The sequence below is a fragment of the Peromyscus maniculatus genome, chromosome 6 (genome assembly GCF_049852395.1).
Source record: "Peromyscus maniculatus bairdii isolate BWxNUB_F1_BW_parent chromosome 6, HU_Pman_BW_mat_3.1, whole genome shotgun sequence".
Taxonomy (NCBI): Eukaryota; Metazoa; Chordata; class Mammalia; order Rodentia; family Cricetidae; genus Peromyscus; species Peromyscus maniculatus.
The window spans coordinates 128,342,092-128,352,016 of record NC_134857.1 but is presented as its reverse complement, the minus strand read 5'-3'; the positions used below and the strand labels follow the sequence as shown (position 1 = coordinate 128,352,016).

Genomic DNA, 9,925 nt, shown 5'->3' with positions numbered 1-9,925 from the left:
CCACAGCTTTGGGGAAGATGGATTTGGAACGATGCACAATGAGTGCATTGAAAGAACAAAATGATTTCTTATCTGAGGAAGTCCAAGCTGTTCTGGCAGAGGAGAATGGTTACTAAAAACTATTTGGAGACTCCATGAAGGATCTTAAATATCCATCAAGGTAATGAGAATTGGCCACAGTGTTGACTTCTGCTATATTAATGGCATATCAGCCAGATTGTGGGGAGACGCCTAGAACTCCATACAAGTTCTGAGGGAGTGGTCCAGGTCTGGGTAAGTCAGAGAAAACTAGAGCTTTGGAATATGGCTTAAGTGGAAAAAATGGAATATTTCCCTGTTTGGATAAACAACAAAAACAAAATATGTTGCTTCTATTTGACTATAAATGGAATAGTTTATAATGCTTGAATAAATAAACTTTTCAGTGGATACTCCTTGGATTTAATTGCTTTCAAATGCCCTTTGACTCATGAATCCAGGATGCTTTGTGAGTAGGGGCTTGGCCCCCTTTCCCACAAACTGCTTTGGTGTTGCCTGTAAGAGTGGTAGCAAAGCTAAAGGAGTAAGACGAAAATGCGGAGACATTGAAAATTCTTCCTGCTGCTGAGTAGCCCCAGCCCACCCTGCGCCGACACCAGAAGCATCTCTGAAAGCACCAGAGAAGGAAACACAGGGTTGCAACTAAGTAGGAGGAACATGGGAGACATCTATCCTCAAATCCGTATTAACATATAAATTGTTCCAAGTTTTCCAGAAAGACTTCTTTTGGAACTATGAGAACACTTGATTATTTTCAATTTTTTTTTAAAGTCTTAAAACAGTAAACAAGCCTTCTGGAGACTTCATCCTTGGGATGGAGTGAGTGCATCAGAAGAATCCAGCTACCATGTCTCCTCTGTCTGCATAGTGGGTAAGCAGCAAGGTTTTGTTTCTCACTGGAGACTTGATCTTAGGAAAATCTCCTGTATGAGTCCTTCAATTCCAAGACAGGGGAGTTGGTACGAGAAACCTGAATGAGAAATCTCTGATGGAAAAGCTTTGCAATGCTCAGGAAATGGGAATATATAGTTAGTCATCCTTCCTCCCATACATAGTTGCAAACTACTAGCTTTTTTTTGTTGCCAAATTTACACTGTGATGTAGTTATAAAACATTGTTATGACCACCACCACCACCACCACCACCACTCACCATCATCATCATCATCTTTTTTATCTTAACATTCTTCTCTAAACATAAAGAATTCAGCTTGGTAAACTGTTTAATTTCTTTGAACAGATCTAAAGCAACACAATTCACTTCTGCACACATTTTCTAAGTACCCTCTTGAATCTTTTTCTTTGTAAATCTAGGAACTCATTTTGTAACAAAATGTATACTTTACTTGTGTGATCATTTCCATGGTAGCAAATGGTGGCGAGGGCATCACACAAAACAGTCTGAGACTTGAATGTTGGTTCAAACAACAGGAGAAACTGGTTTGGGATCCAGTGAGCTCTTATTCAGGTTCAACTGTGGAGAAATGCTGCTGAGGGAATACAGGAAATAACTGGGGAGGAGATTGCTTTTGGAAATAATGTTCTGTCCCTTAGGTTTGCCCTGTGGAAAGTCCCTTTGAAGAGACTTAATTGAACCATTGCAAGGACAAAACATGAAATCTTAAAAGGTTTATTTTATAACCATTTCTTCTGAAGGTACATATGCTGGAAAGAGAAAAGGGGGGTGGAATATTTACTCTTGATCACAAACCACAAGACAAAGTTAATAGAGAACTATTACTTGCATCTAAGCATCTAAGTCTGTTCTGAAAACCTTTTCTGTTGCCTTCTCTGCCATGGTGTGTGTGTGTGTGTGTGTGTGTGTGTGTGTGTGTGTGTGTGTGTCCTGGGCTATCCTAACTCCTAAACATTGAACCAAGGTACTTTGTGTTCCCATGATATGCTTTTGTGCTAAATTGTGGCAGTTACTCCTAGTTCTTTAGGTGAAGTTTATTGGAATTCCCTCATGATTTTGTTGAAATCATTTTATGTAACTTGTCTTTTATTTGTCAGCGACTGACCATCTACTATGGATTGGGTACTATTAATTAGGTTTTTCACTAACATAAGTTGATGGCTGTGATGGGAATGAAAGCACATACAAGATGCTCTCTGCCTCCATTCATTTTGAGCAGAAAGGATTTAAATTTTAGACTATTCAAAGATAACGATAAGAGGCTATGGGGAGGGACAGGATAGTTAGATGCACTGAAAGTTTAGTAGAGGAGTCAAATATCATTAGGAATGTGTCCTTCATTTGGGGATGAGAAGGTGATTAAGAAAGCAGAGAGGAGCAGAGCTGGTAACCAAGGTAGAAAATGCTCGGGCAGAAGCTTTAGTGGCTCTTAGAGATGGCAGGGGCAGCCGCAGCAGGACCTGCAACGTCCCAGCAGTTTTCCAGAGCTCCTCAGATGCTCTGATCGACGAGGACCCCCAGGCAGCGTTAGAGGAGCTGACTAAGGCTTTGGAACAGAATCCAGATGATGCACAGTATTACTGTCAGAGAGCTTATTGTCACATTCTTCTTGGGAAATATCATGATGGTATTGCTGATGTAAAGTCTCTTGAACTCAATCCAAATAATCCTACTGCTTTCCTGAAGAAAGGGATGTGTGAATACCATGAAAAAGACTATGCTTCTGCTTTAGACACTTTTGCAGAAGGACAGAAATTAGATAGTGCAGATGCAAACCTGCCATCTGGATTAAAAGGTGCCAGGAGACTCAGAATAGATCAGAATATGCAGTGTCTGCATCTCAGAGAACTCAGTCAAAAATCAAGTATGACTGGTATCAAACGGAATCTCAAGTAATCATTACACTTATGATCAAGAATATTCAGAAGAATGATATAAATGTGGAATTTTCAGAAAAAGAGTTGCCTGCTTTGGTGAAACTCCCTTCTGGAGATGATTACAATTTGAAGCTGAGGTTGCTTCACCCTGTAGTACCGGAGCAGAGCATGTTTAAAGTATTTTTGACAAAGATTGAAATTAAAATGAAAAAGCCAGAGGCTGTGAGATGGGAAAAACTAGAGGGGCAAGGAGATGAGCCCACACCAAAACAGTTCACAGCAGACGTAAAGAACTTGTATCCATCGTCGTCTCACTATACCAGGAACTGGGATCAACTGGTTGGTGAGATCAAAGAGGAAGAGAAGAATGAGAAGCTGGAGGGTGACGCAGCTTTAAACAAGTTATTTCAGCAGATGGACTCAGATGGTTCTGATGAAGTGAAATGGGCCTTCAACAAATCGTTTACGCAGTCTGGTGGCACAGTCTTGAGTAACAACTGGTCTGATGTAGATAAAAGAAAAGTTGAAATCAACTCTCCTGATGATATGGAATGGAAACAATACTAAATAAATCAATTTGCTATAACAAAAAAAGAAAGCAGACAGACCACCACTAGCCTTAGAATGGTAGGAGGATAAATGGCTGACTTAGGGATGCTTACAGACTGGGGCATAAACCAAACTTGTTTTCCTGCAGTTTTGGAAACTAGAAGTTCAAGATCAAGGTACTGACAGGGCTGGCCTGCAAATGGTTGTCCATATTTGCATGACTTCTTGCGTTTCATTCTTTCCTTAAAAAGACATTAGACTTACATTAATGGTCAACCTCATTTAACCCCAACTACCTCCTTAATGATTCTATTTGCAACTACAGTCACATCAAGGATTAAAACTACAATACATATATGTTGAAGGGCACAATTGAGTCCAGACCAGAGGGTAATGGCTTACTTCAGCTGTTTAATATAAAAAAATGAATGAATGTTATATTACACATCCGTAATGAAATCTTAAGGTCCTGGTGATCTATTGAGAATTCTGCATTTTAGGCTACAGTAATCAAGCTTGCCCTTTGGTTGGATTATTTTAGTGAGAGGTTGGAGAAAGTATGGAGGTGAGGTCATCATGGATGCAAGATGACACACAGGCTGAGTGATGGAGGGATGGTGTAGGCCAGGTTAGAGACAAGGACGGCCAATTCAGAGGAGCATGTACTAAGGAGAACTTTGGGAGGTAGAAGCAATAGGAATTGACTGTAGGTAAAGGAAACTTACTGATATGGCATTGTACGATTTGGAAGGACTAATGAGGCAATGAAATAAGAAAGAAGGGAAAATCCCATGGGATTTAGAAGTGGGGTGGGAAATATATCACTTACTTGAATGTGATGATTTCATGGGTTGTAGAGTATCCAATAGAGAAGTCTACACAAATTGACAAACTTGATTCTTGGAAAGCAAAACTTAGATTAGCTCAGTTTGAAATATTTAGAACATGGACAAGATCAGTTTCAGACACAGGAGTACATAAAATTTTGGAGATTAATGTAAATTGAAAAAAATGAATAATACCTACAAATAGAGAGACAGTAACTATTGAAATCTTAGGTAGAAGTAGAGGAAAATATTTTTTTTAACTTTTTAATGGTAGATGTTTAAAATATAGTTCAAATATCATTCTAATTGTTCTTGAGCCAATCCTCAAATAAATAGCAAATTGAAATTATCATGCAATTTACAATGCTTTGTTTCTGCCTTTCTTAAATATTTTAATTTTTTCTAATTTAAACTTAACCTATAATTTGATTTTTCAACTTTATGTATTTTAATAGCTCATTTTTATTTTGGCTATGTTAATTTTCCAAGTGTTCAGTTACTCTAAGATTAAAGCCTCAAATCTCTAATAACTAGTAATGAATTGTAAAATTTGAAATACCTCCATTAGGACACTGCAATTTGAGGAAAATTGGCTTTCCAAACATTACATTATCCTTTCCTTTCATCTCAAGTTGCATAGCTTCAGTCACTCTACTCCATTTATCATAGTCAACACATACAGGCACACACATGAGGAAATCACCTAAGGATATCCATTATGGCTGGTAAGACTGTCAGAGGAAACAAAGGACCACAACATAGTGTGATGGTCGATGTTAATTGTTAGTTTACTGGGATCTCGAATCACCTGAAGACCACCTCAGAGCATACATGTGAGGGATGATCAAGTTTGTATTAATGAATGGGGGAAGGTCTACCTTTGGGGTGCATGTAGGGATCATCTTCTGGGGTACATTGGAAATATGCAGCAGCGTGAATGTGTTGCTCTCTGCTTCCAATTATGCATGAGATGTGGCCAGTTGCTTCAGGATCTCACTGTCTTTACCTTCCCACCCTGGTGAGCTATTACCTTGAACTGGGATCAAAAGAAGCCTACCCTTCCTTAAGTTGATTATGTCAGATAGTTTATCACAGCAACGGGAAAGAAATAAAAACACGGTGAGTCAGGAGTTCCGAGCACTTTCGTTCTCGGAATGAGTATTTGCTGTTTTGGGCACTGTGCTAAGAACAGTGAAGGCAGGGATGGGAAGTAAGCTATCATGATGTGGGCTCCAGCCTTCTAGAATTTGAAGTTTGTCTACTTTGTCCCCACTGCTCACAAGCTCCATTGGAGCAGGGTTGATTTTAAGACATGTTACTTGGCGGTTTCATACGGTGTACATACACTGGAGAACCTTACCACAATTAATTTCTCTATCATCTCCCTTCTTAAAATTTTCCCTTCCCCTCACCCTGCCTTCCTCCTCCTCTGCTTTTTCTCTTGTCTCTCCATCCTTTCCCCTTCCCTTCCTTTTTCTTAACAATTTATTATATGTGTATAGTGTGTGTGTGTGTGTGTGTGTGTGTGTGTGTGTGTGTGTGTGTAAGAAAAGATTTGGGGAGTCAGTTCTCTCATAACCACCATGAGTTCAGGAGGTGGGACTTAGGAGTTAAGGATTGTATAGCAAGCTCTTTTAGCCATTGAGCTGTCTCACCAGCCCACTTCCTCCCTTCCTATTCTATGGCAAGAACACTTGAATTCTTTTCTTAGTGAACTGTCACTCTACAGAGCATTGTCATTAACTATGTATAGTCACCATGCTGTATATTGGAACTCTGACAATCACCCCTAACTGCTTAGTGTGTCCTTTACCCAGCTTCTCCTCTTTGTTGCCCTGGAAACCCATATGACACTTCCTGCCTTTATGTTTGCCTCTTTTAGAGTCGGCATACTCTCCTGTTGTAGAGATCAGTTACATTCATTTTGCTGTTTCTGGCTTTCTCCATTTAGCCTAATGTTCATTCATGCCACAAATAGCACTCTCTTTTTCTTTTTAATAGCTGAATAACAGTCCAGTGCATACGACATCGGTTTCTTTATCCACTTGTCTGTTGACTGGCATTTAGGTTGTTTCTGTACATTGCCTGTTGTGAATATCATTACTTCAGTGAATGTTGACTTGTGGAGACAGTTTGGGATACTTGCCCCTTTGGGAGACCTTATCAGCATAGCTTCTTTAGGATTGGGGCAGAACATTCATTTATATTTCTTCACTGTAATCTAAGGATAGATGGTCTAACCCTTTGGCTAGAAAGTGCCAGTGTAACTTGATATTTTAATCCCTGTGTGAAGCTCACTGAAACTCCCTTTTCCTTGGTTCAAATCATATTTCAAAATGGCTGTGGGATCATTTGTTAATGAGCCTAGCAGAGTAGAAGCATTGGCCATCTTGGGTGGGTGGGGGTCCTGAATTGCTTTCAAACCTCTGTTCTTGGTTCTGCCACTCTGGAACTGAATATTCCAGAATGGGCAGAAGCAAGAGGAAGGCAGATGTAAAGTGGTTCTAGCTAACTGGAGAATGACTGCCCTCTGAACCCTATAAACTGCACTAAGAATTCCCTGTCATCCACAGACCCTTGAATGTTGATTTCCACTGATGGTTCAAAGATTAAAATGAAGCCACAACACCGTGGCTCATTATCTACATTAAATACTTACATTCATGGAAACGTACCGAGTTCACAGAGAGAGCGAGAAAAAAAGGGTATTAAAAAATCCTTATTTAACATTTTGGTTGCTCTATTAAATAATATTGATTGTGCCTCCCATTACATCACTGTAAAATGAGAAACCTCTAAAGATTTTCATATTGGCTTCCCTTTGTTAAAACACACGCACACAGAAAACATTTGTGTAAACAAGCTATCATTTTAATCAGAAATATCACCGATTATCAAATGAATGAGTGTGTTGCTCATTATTCTTCATATTTTCAATGCAGTGGATCAGAAAAAAAAACATAATTAGATTATTTTAAAATTCTCAAACTTGTAAATACACATTGTTCATTAAACTAGTCTGGGAAAATCAGGGTGTTCCTTCAGGTTACACGTCAGTGTCTCCATAGATCACATACTTCAGGTTGTTTTCAAATGCTGACAGAAAAGTATGTTGATCTGAGAGTTTCCTTAAGAATCCTGTCTGTAATTTCTGTTCACATTTGACAGAACCTCATGACATTAGAACCACCAAATTCATTGAAATTCCATATTGGCAGAGATTCTTGCATGCACTTCTCATTCAGAGATAACACTTTTGTTCCTGACACAGATTCAAAATGAGAATCTCAAGAATGAGAAAAAAATAAAACAGAAACAAACAAGTCCCCTCCCAAATCCCAAACAAACAACAAACAACTCCCACAAAATCTCATTTCCAAATAAAATCAAGCTCACCAGAGTAAGTATCACTTTTTAAGTGCGGAGAAAGGAACAGATCTAATTAACAGAAAACAGACTTTGTTTCTCAAGTTCAGACAACTCATCTTGTCTCTCTTGTCTGTCCTGTCAAGACAGTACCAGATAAATTTGAAAAGTAAATAGTAATAACTCAGATTGCTCTAGGGCAGCTTTGTCAACCTCTCATGTTCGAGGAAGTATGATTAATACTAGAGTTTTCTCACACATTCTTGACTTTCGAAAGCTTTTGCAACTCTTCTCTTCAGAAATGCATGCCCAAGAAATTTCCAATATACTGACTTTCTCCCAATTTACTCCACTGTGGTCTACTTGGAGGTAAAATGGGAGAATTGATTGAATTTAATGAGCATTTGATATAAGACAGAAAGCAACACAATCAGAAAGCCCTCTCTTATCCTCATCTGCTTTTCAGGGTGTGGGGCCAATACTGTGACACTGTATTAGTGACTCTTCTCCATGGAGCCTGTGTTGAGAAGACAAGACACAAAGTAATTAGACCAAGATATGAAACAGACAATATATTTGCTGTGTTGTAGAAATTGCATTTTGCCAAACAAAGACAGGCAATATTTTCACACAAACTAGGCAAACATTTTGAAGATTATGAGAAATGAAACATTGATGGACAGATGAAACCCTCCTTATGAAAGTCTACTTATTATACTTTCTCAGAAGATATGCCACATTTAAATTGGCACCATTATTTTCATATTCCCAAAAGATAATGGACTTTCTCTGTTGGGCAATATTAACCTTGATACAGTGGATGTGTATAGCATGCTTAGTATGTATTAGGCATTGTGCTGTGCTTCCAAATAAAAATAAATGCTGGACTCAGGCTGACACCAAATAACGGCCCACTTGCCACAATCTTGCTTTTCCTTATATGTCATGTGTGATCTCCAACAACACCAAAATGAATGACAAATTAAATTTTGACTTATAGCTCTATTGAGAATGGCAGACATGGAATTTCCAAAGCGGAATCATAGCTAATCTTTCCTGATCAAAAGGATAGAATATTCTTAGCTATGATTATCCTCCATGAGTAGACATTTACAGACCTCATTCCTACTCATTACCAAGAATTATGGCCTTCAGATCTGTATCATGTATGTGCCCGTGTGTGTGCATGTGTGTGTGTGTGAGTGTGTTTGTGTGTGTACAAGCACCTGCATTTGAATATACCTTTGCAAACATCAATGTTCAGATAAAAAGCCATATTGCACCTTTAAAGAATGTCCATACCAGAGAGCCTGGGTTTTGGTTTCTGTCTTGCATGTCTGTTTTCTTTATGATCAATGCCTGAACTGAAATCCCTGTGCCACTGCTGCAGCTTAATTTGTGTCTTTCTTGTGATTTTATTTCTAAGTAGTTATTTTCCATTTCGAGTTGTAAGCCCTTTGTGCACCTTGAAAGTGAACTGTACTTAATAAAAAAATATGCTGATTCAAGTTAAAGATGGTTTGTCACACGAGTGAGGGCAGGGAAGGTTAACTTTGACCTTCCTGGAGGAAAACCGCTGTTCTGTGCTTCAGTTAAGTGTGTGTATTGCCAAACTTCTTTCAGCTAAAACAGGCATATAATTTCGGGATGAAGGGAGCTGTTTTCTGGAAAGTTCTCTAAACCTGAGGTGATTACTAAGGCTGCAAAAATAACTCCTGAGCGGCAACATCAGTAGTAGGACAGAATGTCATATGCTATTGAGAAGGACTCTGGTAACAGGGGATTTGTTCCCTGGTTTGCTTGTCTCTGGCTGAGAAAATGATGTCCCCTGTGGAAATAAAATATGTTTTCATAGAGTTGGAAACATTCTGTAGTGGGCACTGTGGTGTGCTGGCCATGAGCCACTCGAAGGAGTGTTTGTTGGCACAGATACAGAGAGCACTGGAATGAGACTCCTCAGCTTGGACAGGCTTCCAAGCTTGTCTCCACTACAAAGTGGTCCCACCCAAGGACCCGCTCTTCCTCAATCAGAGACAAGATAGGGAGGACGTGGGCATCAAGGCCTGGCTCTTCTTCCCTACTTGAAGCAATTTCAAGGTCTGTCTAATTTCAGGGTTGCTTGTGGCAGATGAAGGGAAAACTGCAAGGAGCCCTCTCTAGTCTTCTCTTAGGAACAACCATTTCTCACTTATGCATCTTCTCTGAATAATAGAAACTACTTGAGAATTTATAGGCATCTTGAGAAGTTTCAGGCATCTTGGAGAATCACCCAGACATACCTGGCTGTTTGCATCCTAAGCACGAGGATATTCTCCTGTAGAGGCCCCCAATACCACCACTTTCAAGAACAAA

General features: G+C 39.3%; 1 pseudogene; it reads left to right on the top strand.

Annotated features, from left to right (window-relative positions):
- Window positions 1-2,389: 2,389 nt before the first annotated feature.
- LOC102910885 (protein SGT1 homolog pseudogene) lies at window positions 2,390-3,398 on the top strand (annotated as a pseudogene).
- The last annotated feature ends 6,527 nt before the right edge of the window (window positions 3,399-9,925 follow it).